At 36.6% G+C, this 14342-nt stretch overlaps 1 protein-coding gene and 1 pseudogene across 2 annotated transcripts in view; both read right to left on the reverse strand.

Annotated features, from left to right (window-relative positions):
• The window catches only part of NLN (neurolysin), a gene marked incomplete at its 3' end in the record, with an annotated part of 78745 nt that overhangs the window by 61144 nt on the left and 3259 nt on the right, over window positions 1-14342 (reverse strand). The gene's annotated exons all lie outside the window — the stretch shown is intronic.
• On the reverse strand, window positions 1451-2396 carry LOC311171202 (large ribosomal subunit protein uL10-like; annotated as a pseudogene). The gene has a single exon. The product of its transcript is annotated as a large ribosomal subunit protein uL10-like (transcript).

The raw sequence follows: 14342 nt of genomic DNA on the forward strand, positions 1-14342 counted from the left end.
ATGTGGTGAAAAAGGAACTCTCCTACATTGCTAGTGGGAGTGCAAACTGGTCCAACCACTATGGAAAGCTGTCTGGAGATTCCTCAGTCTACTAAAAATGGAGCTTCCATATGACTTGGCAATTCCACTACTAGGGATCTACCCAAAGGACACAAAAACATTGATTCAAAAGAACACCTGTGCCCCTATGTTTATTGCAGCACTATTTACAATAGGTAAAACCTGGAAACAATCCAAATGCTCAAAAACAGATGACTGGATAAAGAAGATGTGGCATATATACACAATGAAATATTATTCAGCAATCAAAAAAGATAAACTCATGCTGTTCGCAGCAATGTGGATGGAACTAGAAGGACTTATACTCAGTGAAATAAGCCAGAAGGAAAAAGAAAAATATTGGATGGTTTTGCTTATAGCAGAATATAGGAGAACCCAATAAGACATCAATGTAAAAAACTAGTAACAGTACAAAACACAACAAAGCAAAAATGGACAATTATAAATCAGAGACACACTGCAGGGGAGGAGGAGGGAGAGGGATCGGAGGGAGGGAGGGAGGTTGGAGCACAAGGGACTGAAATGATGGTGCACGGATGCATAGGTGAAGGAAACTCTATGGGGACTACACCTGAGGGGGTGAGGGGAAGGAAATATTGTTTAAAAATGACCAAGGATGTAAAAAATAAAAAAAATAATATAAAAAATACTTATTTTTTATTATCAGTGTCCAATATAGACATAGTTCCACCTGAGAGTGTTTAATCTTCCATGATACATTATACAAAAGCCCTGATCTGCAAAGATGATACCAACTGGGTGCTTAGGTATCCTCAATGTTGCTAGTTATTTTTCTCCTGGGATGCTGCATAGGGAAATCAGATTCAGGAGCACTCAACAGTTATTAAGTCTTCCAGAGGCTCTACTCAGAGCCTCCCTTACAAAGGTTAGCATTTGGCGTTAGTGTTTCACACAATAGCCTTTCTATTTAAGGATCTTCAAAAGTGGCTCGGGATTGAACTGTTTTATGAATGGAATGTTAGGTAAAGAAGTCAGGTTTTACTTGTAAACAGAGACTCAGATGCTTAGTCAAAATTTTGTTTTTTAGTACAATTAAAGTCCAGAGATCATTCTAGCTTGATTTCTGACTTTAAGGGAAATGTAATTAAGCATTATGTATTTATCTTTTTACCCATTCCCACCTTCTTTCTATTAGCTTCAAAGAAACATGTGTACCCCCAACCTATGATCTTCAGTTTTCACACTGTGGAATTGTCATTTACTATCTCCACTTTCTTATGTATCATTAATTCTCTCCCATTTTTCCACTAAAAGTGCTATGGTAAAGGCTATTTTTCCTTTCCCTTCTTTTTTTTTTTTTTTTAAGAGAATGTTTTATTTCCTAGTTTCACAAATAAAGCTGGCTTTGTTGTTGCTCTTTGGAGATTAGTCAGAGACCAAATCTTTTCTCTTCATGTCTCACTCCTCCGTTCTCTTTTGCTTCCACATTGACTGGGGTTGCAGTGGCAGCAGAAGTAGCAGTGGTAGTAGGAAACTCATGAGTGGCAGCCACAAATGCTGATGATCAGCTAAGAAGGCCTTCACCTTTTCAGCAAGTGGAAGGTGTACTCAGTCTTCACAGACAAAGCCAGGACTTGTCTGTACCCATTGTGATAGAATGGGCCACTGATGTAACTGTTAGATAACCAATCTGCAGACAGAGGCAAGCAACATTAGAGACACCCTCCAGGATGTGAGAATGCAGACCTTGCTCTGTGATGTCAAGCAGTTTGGGGCTATAGATGTGCTGTTGCCAAATATCTGTGAGATGATCAGCCCAAAGGAGAAGGAGGAGATCCGTTCAGCATGTTCAGGAGTGTGGCTTTGCTGGCTTCCACTTCATCTCCAATCTTAATCAGTTGCACGTCACTCAGGATTTTGATGTGCCCTTGGAGATTTTAGTGGTGATACATAAAGCCCAGAAGAAGCTGATCTTCTTGGGCGTCAAGCCAGTGTTTTGGGCTGATCACAATGACTTCATATGGGGCAATGCCACCAGCACAATGTAACAAGCACATTATTGACCAGCAGGATGTCCATATCTGATCTCAGTAAGGTCCTCCTTGGTGAACACAAAATCCACATTTCCTCGGACTATATGAGCCAACAGTTTTCCTATGTTGTCTTCTAGATGCCCCCTGGGTAGTCTTACCTACCATGATGTTGTTGCCCATTAGTACCATAGCTTTTCTGGGGAGGGACATGCCAATATGCTGCTTCTGCTGGGAACTTACATTGTCTGTTCCAACAAAGAAGAATTTTAGATAACCATCCCAAAGTTGGATGATCTTTAGGAAGTAGTTGGACTTCCAGGTTACCCTGTCTGCCCTGTGCATCATGGCAGCATGTCAGAGATTGCCTTGTAGGGTTTTAAGAGTATGTTATTCTCCGAAGGATGCCTGTTGAGAGTTTACCCAGCCTTCTGCTTTTCAGATCATTTCTTCTGTCCCTTTGCTGGCTTCTCCTCATTCAAAAAAATTAGTGTCTCCATGATTTCATTCATATATTTGGCTGGAGTTCCTGAGTCCTAGGCATCTCATATGTAACATGTTAAAAATTTAATCTTTCGGGCCTCCCCGGTGGCGCAGCGGTTGAGTGCTAGGCTGCGAAGCTGCCCACAGCCTCTGCAGCGCCAGTTCGATCCGGGGCCCACATGGCGCGCAGACCTCTCCTGCTGCCAGCTGCTCCCCTCAGCGGTGTACCTCGGTTCTTCTGCCTGCTCTGCTCCCCGCTCTGGCTCTGGTGAATTCTCTCACCCTCCCGCGCTTCTGACTGTACCCAGTGCTTGTATAAATAAATAAATAAATATTAAAAAAAAATTTAATCTTTCTTATGAATTCCTAATCTCAGTTAACAACTCTTCATCTAGGCTCTTAAGTTAGCAACTTGTCACACACATGACTGATGAGCATCATCATCATCAACCCTAATTTTTATTAATAGCCTGGTAATGTGCCAGGCACAATACTAAGAGTTTATAAGCATTTACTTATTTAATCCTCTTAACACAGTCAATATGCAGGAGTTATTAACCCAATTTCATTGAACAGAGAAACATAAAGTTGCTTGCTCAAGGTCCCACAGCAAGTGATGGGCTGGGATTCAATCCCAGGACAGATTCCAGAGCCCATATTCTTAATTCCTATGCTATACTCATGCTGCAACTGTATCCCAGAAAAGGAAAACAAAAAAGGAAACCAAAATTCTCACCAATTGCAGCACCCTGATCTTCTACCCTGTTTGCAAGAGGGAGAATAAGGTAAGTACTTAAAGCATACTATTGACATCACTTGTCTGATTTGTTATCTATACCACTCCCTGAGTGATTGCTGCAAGGACTGTAGAGGAGTGCCCCACTTTAGCTTTCATCCAGCTCTGATAAAGAGGCCATGTAGGCATGGGCAGCTTTTAGCCACTCATTTTCAAAGAGTAAAACAACTCAAACTGGGACTACGTGATGGCTACCCTTTGCTCATTCTTTCTAGAGTTCTACGATTAACTGTTCTTAAGTAATCAGTAAACCACTTGAAAAACTGTGCTCCTAGTAAGCAGCAAACTTTAAAGTACTCATGCAAACAAATAATCTTTTTCTTACAGATAAGGCTTAGCTGAGACATTCTAACAAAATTTTCCATGCAATATATGCTAGTTCTTCATTCCCTGATGATTTCTCAGGTGAGAGATTTGATTTATTATCATTTATAATTATGCTTACATTTTAGAATATATTGTTCCCCTTCCCCAAAAGGCTTATTATAAAGGGATTTATTGAGGTTAAAAAAGATGAAGAAGACATAATTACGGCCCCATGGCAGCTCATAGACATGTAAGGAAGAGATACAGTGAGAGATGAATATCAGGCAACAAGTTCTATACTAATAAAGTGGTGGGAAACTTACAGGACAGAGCAAACCACACTCCCTTGGGGAGGTTCTTCCATTTCTCTCATAACACACACACACACACACACACACACACACACACTCTTAGAACTTGGTTTTTTTCTTTCTTGTATATCCTTTGCATAACATAATTATTTTTATCACTATTAGCTGTTAATAAATTGATCTAGATTTATCTGGAGTATCATGTTTGTTTTTTTCTTTCACCTATTATTTGTAGAAAGTCTTCTAAATATATTCCAGGAAAGGTTTACTTAAATTAGCTAGTTCTAACTGAAAATTCCTTAAGTTCGCTGTTTTAGGATCTATGTGTCAATTGGTTACTTCTCTGTACAATCTGAATTGAAAATTTATAAAATAATTGACATTTATAAAGACTATTTTAGTTTTTTCATCATCTGTAAGGGGAAAAAAAGCATGTTTATAAATTGTATCCCTATATAGAGTTTGATACCCAGTAAATATTTGTTGTGTGAATTAAAATCAGTGTGAGTACTGAATGCCAATGATAGATTGGTGGGAGACATTTGAGTATTGTTGACTGATTTACTCCCCTACTTCAGGGGAGGAGTGAAATAGACATTCTCTTTCTAATTCTACTAGAATGTAAGCTCCTTGAGAATAGTCATTGTCTTAATTATCTTTGCATTTCTTGAAAATATGGATAGCACATAGCATATATAGTAACTGCTGATTTGGTGAGTATAGAAGGTGATGAAATAAATCTAAATTAGTCTGTCTTAGAGTGACTACTAAGCTCAGCCTGAGACAAGTAAACAGGTGATAAAGCAATCAAGAAAAGGTGCTAAGACAACAGAGTTGTTGAAGAAAAGTGGGGGCTCTATCATGAAGGTATTCTGAGTCTTGGATAAACTACAGAGCTTGCTAGCACACTTGGAAATCGATGTACTGCAATTTGACTGCTCTTGCTTCCACCTGCTGGTACAGGGAAGTAATTTTTTAGATAGAGCAGAAACTACTTAGCAGCTTTAAAAATTTTTTTTTATGAAAACACTGGACTTTTGAAGTGCTTTAGCCAAGGTAACACAGCACATGTCCATGGAAGGTCATTCACAAAAAGGAGCTACAAATATTTTGAGTACAGAGTAGAAAGACCCAACACAGAGACAGTCCAGTAACTCTTACTCTGAGTAGTTTCAGTATCTGATAAAGCATTATCCACTTTCTTTCACTGGACACTTTTTGTACTCTTAAAAGTAATATTTAAATTTGATAGTTAAAATGATCATGAAACTTTAATGACACAATCTTGTTCTCACATAGAAAAGAAAAAACAAAAACAACAATAACCTATTATTTTGGAAACAACGTCAGGTATTTCAGTTGTACAAAGCTTCCTCTATCAGGAAGGCTTAGAAGTAGAAATAATTTTATTATACAAAAGCTTCCTTAGGAATGATTTACTTTCAATTCTTTCTTAATATGTTAGCGATTCATTTTTAAAAAGAGAAAAAGGTAACTTTATTTTAGATGTTGAAACATAAAGGAAATAAGTTCTTGTTTCCAAATTTCATTGTAAATAAATTAAGAGGGATGCTTCAAAGTAATCTATTCCAAGAAATAGGAATAAAAATAAAAAATATTAGTAAGAAACTGCTTAAGGTTATATGAAGAACTATGTACAAATAGCCACAATATTTCTACTTTTGACAAACTGAATTTCTAGAAAATGTTCACATTACAAACTTATAAAGAGTAAAACAGAAAAATCTCAGGTTCTGGAAAATAAGAAACATAATAGTAATAATCTGATTGTATCCTAATTTTGTGTGTAGGAAAAAAGCGGTTTAATAATTAAATTTTAAAATACACTTATTATAAATGAACATGAAACGATTTATCTTCTTAAATCATTTAGCTGGCTTAAGTAAAGCCACCTGAGACCACAGAGAATCTAAAATCAAGTGCTGTATCACAAATGAAATTAAGAGTTCTTTAATAATTCATTAGTAAAGGGCCTACCCACATGCATAGAAAACCACAACTGGAAAAAAGATATTCCACTTTTATTTTTCTCTACAAGGATGAATAAATTGCTTTTGGCACATTTAATTGGTGCTTGGGGCATACTGTTCAGAATTAAATCCTTAGTAAATTAGTCAGGAGAGAGACTACTCTCTTCTTTACCTTATTTAATACTTAAGCTTTTTTTTTTTTAAAGATTTATTTTTATACAAGAACTGGGGTACAGGCCAGATGTGCAGGAGGGTGAGAGGATTCACCAGAGACAGAGCAGGGAACAGAACAGGCAGATTGACTGAAATACACTGCTGAGGGGAGCAGCAGGAGAGACAAGAGAGGTCTGCCCCGCCATTTGGGTATCTCCGCAGCTGGCCGGGAACAAACCCGCACTGCAGAGGCTGCGGACAGCTTCACAGTATTGTGCTCAACTGTCTGCGCCACCATGGAGGCCCAATACTTAAGCTTTTTTTTTTTGTCATCTACACATGAATATTTTGTTGTATGGATGATGATACCTAAATCCTCATGCTTGGCTAATAACTAATTTATGTTTCCTTGAGAAGACTGGTTCAGCCACAAATAGGTGTTTATTATTTTTGTATGTGACAATAGCACTATGGTTATGTATTTCTGAAAAAAAAAATTTGTCTCTTAGAGCTATATACTGAAAATAATAATGATTAAAGTAATACAATGCTGGGTATATGTTCCAAAATAATTGCAAGAGGAAAAGGCATAATAAAAAAGACTAGTCATGAGCTAACAATTTGGAAGGTTGGTGGTACAGAGGTTTAACTAAACACTAGCTTTTTATGTTTATGATTGAAAATTTACATAATTTAAAGAAATTAATAACTGTTCATGTGCCTAGCTGTAGTTGCTATTCTAAATTCAGATATGTGGTCTGAAAAACATATGAACTCATACTACAATGGAGCAAGGGGAAAAGTAGAGCCTAATTAAGAATAAATAGATTTGACCAGTAAATGAAGATTCATAAGTTCACAATTGGGAGAGGCTTAAAAACTAGCTAGTTCAAATCCTTTCATTAAGGATGAGGCACGGTTATATTAAGTAATGAGTAAATACTATGGGCCTATGCTTAGGCATTCTACTTTATTGCAGATAAGGTGAACATTACCTTAGGAATAGATTATGAGAAAAGATTCAAGTGATTTCCAGTGTATTGGACAATTGGGGTTGATGACTTTTACCACAGTTATCAGATAGCTGACATGTTACTTCATCTAGTTCTGAGTAATCTCAAGCTGCTACTTGGTCACCGTCAATTACCACTACCACCACTATCAAAAACCATATTAAAGCAAATCACGTATGTAGCACGCATTGCTCTAAGTGCTTTGCATATACTAACTCATTTAATCTTTCCAACAACATCATGACATAGGCCATTATTATTACCATTTTTAGAGATGATGAAACAGAGGCAGAGAGAGGTATGATAATATACCCAAGGTCATACAATTAGAAACAGCTAGCAAACCAGGCAGTTTTACTCCAGAGTCAGTGCTGTTAAACACTACACAATATTACTAACCAAACTATCACTTTGGCATTTCTGCTGTTCTCTTGAGTTGCTCACAGCTATTATCCTAACATATCATCAGTACCTGCTACTTTTCTTTATTCTCCCTTATTCTTGTTGACACCGGCAGAGATATAAGCTGTGTTGACCCATTCCATGTTGACATGTCCTGATTTACTTGTTGGTCTGTCACAGAAGCCAATAACTCAGACTTATGTAAGACTGCTGTCAATGGTCTATGTGAGAAAGGAAAATAAAGATGTCACAGCACATTGTTATTTCTACTTTAAGATAATAAAAATGATTACAAATTCTTTAACTGTCTATATATCAAAAAACTACTCTTTAAAACAGGGAAGATAATTTCTTTAGAAGACAAAAGATAAAAGATTTGCTTTTTGGAAGTCAAAAATGAATGTGTTCTGGGTTGCGAAGCTGCCCGCAGCCTCTGCAGTGCCGGTTCGATCCCCGGCTGCTCCCCGGCCACCGGAGGAGGGTCCCGCATGGCGCGCAGACCTCTCCTGCCGCCCGCTGCTCCCCTCAGCAGTGTACTTCGGTCCTTCTGCCTGTTCTGCTCCCTGCTCTGGCTCTGGTGAATTCTCTCACCTTCCCGCGCTTCTGACTGTACCCAGTGCTTGTATAAATAAATTAAATAAATCTTTAAAAAAAAAAAAATGAATGTGTTGTCACCAGTATAAATATTACATGGAGACAAAGTCAGCACTGGAAAGTATTCACTGGATTTGGCAACTCACACCAAAGACAAAGTGTCATCTGATCAGTGACTCTTTCCTCTCTTGTTCTTTGGCAATCACATCAACTTGCTAATTCATGCTGAACTTGGAGAAGTTCTAAATTTTTCCCTTTGTGCTACTCTTAAGTCATCTTGCTCTCACATAAGTTATTTGTTTAGCTTAGATATAAAACTTCATTTTAATTCTATCAGACTCTCCTTTTTAGACTGGTGTTCTACTGAGTTATGATGCTCTGGAACTTTTTACCTTTACTTAAGAGTCACTCCAGGGCCTTCCCGGTGGTGCAGTGGTTGAGCGCTGGGTTGTGAAGCTGCCCGCAGCCTCTACAGAGCCGGTTTGATCCCCGGTTGCTCCCCGGCCACCGGAGGAGGGTCCCAAATGGCACGTAGACCTCTCCTGCCGCCCGCTGCTCCCCTCAGCAGTGATTTTGGTCCTTCTGCCTGCTCTGCTCCCTGCTCTGGCTCTGGTGAATTCTCTCACCCTCCCGCGCTTCTGACTGTACCCAGTGCTTGCATAAATAAATAAATCTTTAAAAAAAAAAATCACTCCAAAGTTTTACTAGTAGGTCATCTATATTCTCCTTCCAGTCATCAATAAAGCATTTGTGACTTTCAGTAGTCACATATAAGCCAGTTTTTTTTTAAAGATTTATTTTTATGTATTTATGCATACAAGAACTGGGGTGTAGGCCAGAGCTGTGCGGGGAGAGGAGGTGAAAGGATTCACCAGAGACAGAGTGGGGAGCAGAACAGGCAGATGTACTGAAATACACTGCTGAGGGGGAGCAGAGGGCAAGACAGGAGAGATCTGTTGCACCATGTGTGGGTTAGCTCCCTGGCCAGATATTGAACTCAGGCCACAGCGGTGATAGTGCTGAGAATTAACCCGTAAGCCACCAGGGAGAACCCTAAGACAGTTTTTAATTATTCAAGTCTTATGGCTGCTTTTTTCTACCTTGAATAGAAAAGAGAAAGTTATAATTTACCAAGTACATACTTGCTATCAAGAACTGTGCTATGTGTTTTCACGTACATTGCTTCCTGTAGTCTTTATAAAAATAATGGTAAATAATTAATGTTATCTCTACTTTAAGATTGGAGAAAAAAGAGGTGTATGCGATTACACAAATGTTTGAAACCAGGTCTGCCTCCAAAGACATGCACTTTGCACAGTATCTTTATTTTGTGTCTCTATGTACAGAGATTTTTTTTTCTAGTTTTATTGATATATAATCCATATACACTATGCTACAAATTTAAGGTGCAGCACATTCCCTTTCTTGGAGTACTTGTTTTACAAAGTAATTTCTTAGAGTAATTACTTTGGAGTAATTTATTCAATGTGACTACTAATAAATTCTAGTAAACAGTGTGTGGAAGAACACCTTCCCCTGATCTTCACAAATCCTACCATCCCTACAGACTACAGTTGAAACACATAAATTATGCTTGTCCCTCCTTTTTTACTTCGAAAGTGATTTCTCCTTCCCCTGAATTCCCATATCAATTTCTCTCTGGTATCTTCTACCTAGTAATCTGATTATTTATGTGTGTGCCTTATCATCCCTATTAGGCTACATTGCCTTGACTTCTTATGGAAGGTAAAAATAAGAAATAGCCCTATGAAGTCTATTTCTGTATTTTCTATGTAAGTATTTTTGAGGGTATTAGTCATTGCATTATTCAATTTTCCTGATACAATACATTCATATGATAAATTTATTTCACAAACAGTACTACAAGTACTATTCCTGTGTTAACTATATTTTCCATTTGTCCTTAATGCCAAAAAGCTCATAATAAAATTCTGGACCCATTTAAAACAACTAGGCTAACTCAATGTTTGTTTTGATTTTTTGGCCTAATATTCTTACCCCTTATTAAATCTTAATGTGTATTTTTGGATGAATCAATCACAAATTAATTTTAATAAAGCACAGGATCCAGATCACACAGAACAGACATGAACTGTGTTCCTGGATATAGATCTGCCATTATGGTTTCTTCAGATTTTCCTCGGTACTGTCTCAACCAGGTAGGGCAAGCTGCATGCCATTATCTTCTTGGTCTGACCAACATGTATTTCTTCTTCTCCTCTGAGGATTATATTCTGCTTGGTGACATATATTTCCCCAGTTCCAAGTGACTCCCATGTTATTTGGAGAGAGGCTGGCTTCCCTGCCCTGGTTGAGGCAGGTCCACCCATGAGAACTTTGCCTTCTGGTTGCTTTGACTCAGTACTTTAGATATTGGCACCTCCTTCAATTTCTTCCATACCCAGGTAGACATATTTAGAATGGGTTTTGCTCCCAGAGTATTCATTAATTAGATGGTTATACTGTATAGATCCACCAATTGGGTCTGTTAGACACCAAGTCACTGCTTGAAAGATGTGCCCAGTGATGACAAGAGAAAATGTCAAAGATCATGTCTTTTCTCTTCTGCTTCATCAATACCTCAATATATACTAAAAATTCCTGTGTATGTTAGTTATATTGGCTTTCTGCTCTAAATTTTCTATTCTGCAATTTTTTTATTATACAAGTAGGTCTAAATAATACTCAGACATAGCAATTTTACCTAGCAATTTTGTTTTTGCATAAAGAAATTTACAGCAAGCTATTTCAATATAGGACTTACGATAATTACTTTTTACTCAAACTTATACCTGTCATTGTCAATAAATATCAAAATGCCAATCTAAGCCTACACTCTTGAAGATATCAGCAGTAAATGATGAATTTTCAATTATTATTGATGGCATCTTTTCACCCATCCATTCAATAAATGTTTATTAAGCATCTACTATGAGAACACCATGCTAAGTTCCATAGATACAGAAATGAACAAAAAAAACAACAAAATAGGCCTCTGATCAAAGGAAACTTGACAACTAGTATGGAAAACAAATACTATTAACAATGTATGTATTATGTTACTACTTACAGTACTCAGAGGGGCCAAACTGAGTAGGTGTCAGGTAAATTCACCCCGAGGAAATGCAAAGTATATTGATAATGGACTTCTTTTGGTAAAGTAGAGAATATATACATCCACAATCTCATAATTTAGGTCTATATGCTTGCACATATATACCAGGAGACATGATGGGAATATTTATAGCAAAATTTCTAATAATAGCAAAAAATTGGAAACTCAAATATTCATTGACAAGGAAAGAGATAACAGGTTTCAGAATGATCCTACAATGACATAATGATAGCTCTTAAAGAGTAAAAATGAACCTCAGTCTTGTGAGACTAATTTTGTCATGTGAAACTAAACCAATTGGGGACATAGAGACATGGAAACATTATAAAACAAGACAAGAGGACTATCAACATAAGGTCAGGACAATAGTTATCTGGGAGGAGAAGAGATATGGTTGGAGAAGAGCACCCAAGAGACTTCAAAGGTACTATAAACATCTCTCTAGAAATACATACCTTTTTTTTCCTATTTTTTTAACCATATATAATATTTGTGTATATTATTTCATAACTTCAAGATGAATGATAACAGTTAGGCTGTAGAAAGGTAGGGGAAGAGAAGGCTATCCAGATAAAATACTCAGCATGTATTAATTTAAGGGCAGGAAATAAGGACAAGACTTCTCTGATTGAAACTTTGAGTTCACTGAGTAAGAGACCATTGTAGGGATTTATTAACAATATGAAAGAGTATTTATTTTATCCCAAGGTTAATGGCAAGCTAAAGAATTTTAAACTGGAGGAATATATTTACATTTCATAAAGATCTCTATTGCAGTAGGAAGCAAAACCTGAAGCTGGGATGCATGACCATTTAGATTACAGTGATGGTACTCTGAATAGAATAAAAGAGAACTGGAAGGCTATTTAGGACTTTGTAGTTGATAGAAAAGGTAGAGAGAAAAATGGCCTGAAATTGCTCTCACCAATATTGACGTGGGTAAATGGTGATATCTATGGAGAGAGGTAAAAGGGCAGAGAATGTTGTAACTTTGATTTAGGATAAGGTGATAACGAAGATTAAACATAACAGGTTCTCAACCAATACATGCAAAATGAAAAAGTGACTAAAATGTGGGACCTCTAAAGGAGCTGTCTAATTATCGGTAGAAATCTAGCATCATTCATCTTTGTTCTAATGAGGCTGCTGTTGGTGGGCTACTGGATATGTTTCCTGGATGAGAACTGATCATCAGAAAGTCAATCCCTGATTAGAAACTTGGAATTTTCAGTCCCCATTCTTTTGAGAAAGGAGAAGGGTGGAAATGGCTACTTGTGATTGCTGTGCTGCTATCGCGTGTGTATGTGTATAAATCAAAAACAGCAAGGGTTCTGCATCTTCTTATTCTATATGCTTCTCCCATGAAAGTTCTGGTCCTTGTCTTAACTAAAGAGGTGATAATACTTCAGTCTGAGAACAATTAAAAACAATTCATAAATTTAAAAATTCATTTTTATAAATAATCTCAGCCTAGTCTTTGATACTTGCTACTCAAAACCCTTTGTTAGTATATTTTTTTCTAGCCACTGTTGTCCTAAAATTTGGATGGGGGGAGAACCTCAATTTTATTTTATTGTACTCAGATACATAGTTACATTTATATATAACTATAATTTAATTTGTCTGAGTTTCTAAGACTTCCCTTATGAATAAATGTTCATATCAGAAACAAACAACTTTTTGGCTTCTAAATCATAGTCCTGAATTTTTTCTAAGAAAGAGAATAAACCCTCAAAAAATATAAGTTAACATAAATTATAGTAAGTCTCCACTTACTGAACCAGCAATATTAAATTACTCAGGCAGGTGAGGTATGGGTATACGCAGTTTGGTGGAGGAAAATTTCATTTTAAAAAACCATGTCTAAAAATTAAAAAACAATACTCAGTGTAGGTAAGAATGTAGGGAACTAGAATTTATATACTGTGCTGGCAAGAGTATAATTTGGTAGCAACATTTTGGAAGAGAACATAAGCACCAAAGCCTGAAAGATGTGCACGCCCTTTGATATATAAATTCCACTGCTCAGAATTTAAACTAAAGAAATAATTAAAGATTTTAAGAAGGACTTGACAGCAAGAATGCTTATTCAAGCACTGTAAAGTTAGAAATAACTGATGTGTCCAAAAGACGGAATGATTAAATTGCCATATATCCCCAAATGGACTGCAGCAATTTATATTATGGGAGGAGATTTATATTGTATAAAAATTATAATAAGTATGTTATAATCTCATATTTGTAAAAAAATATGATTGCAGGTAGAAAAGATTTTGGGAGATGTTATTATTTGGTTCTTGTGAATGGGTAGATTTGCTTTTGCTTGTCAATATTTTGTAAGCTTTCTATATACATTGCTATCATAATTCAAAAAAACAAGCTTTATATTTTTTAGTTAAAAAAGGAAACTAAAGTTATTATAGCTGTAATCTGAAATAAATATTATTGAAATATATTTTTCTTTTTCTTTTTTACCAAGCCATCTATTCCTCACATTAGATTTTGCTTGGCTTACTTGCTCTGGCTGAAGTAAGAGAGGAAATGCTCTTGGTTTAATTGCTATGGCAACAAGAGTTGAAAGAAATCTTAGATACCATTTAGTCTAGTCCTTTTCATTTCACAAAATAAACTCAAGAGCAGTCCAAGAGATTGGGTGATTTACTTAAGGTCACAAGGATAGTTGAACAGCAACTACAATATAATCTCCAAATTCCTATTCCACTTATTTTCAAGAAACTAGCTTAATTAATACCCAGGTCAGTGATCCTGGCTGCCAAGCTGGCTTTGGGAAGGGAGTATAGCAGCTGTGCCAACAGGAAAATCTAAGCAAAATCATAAATTAGTTAAGCAAAAACCTATAAACTCAACACCAGAATGAACCCTTAAGTGTCAAAGGAAACAGAAAAACACCTAACAACAGAACACAAGGAATCTTTCCTGTTGCTTCATATTGACTTTTTTGGGAGGATATCGATTTTGAAACAAAGAGTTTTTGTGTTTAAGGTACTCACAAGTATCCTAGGCTAACCACCACCACTACCACTACTACTACTATTGTGTATGTTAAATTCAATATGACTTAAGTATTTAATAGAAATTCCCTCAA

Source organism: Talpa europaea (assembly GCF_964194135.1).
Source record: "Talpa europaea genome assembly, chromosome: 5".
Taxonomy (NCBI): domain Eukaryota; kingdom Metazoa; phylum Chordata; class Mammalia; order Eulipotyphla; family Talpidae; genus Talpa; species Talpa europaea.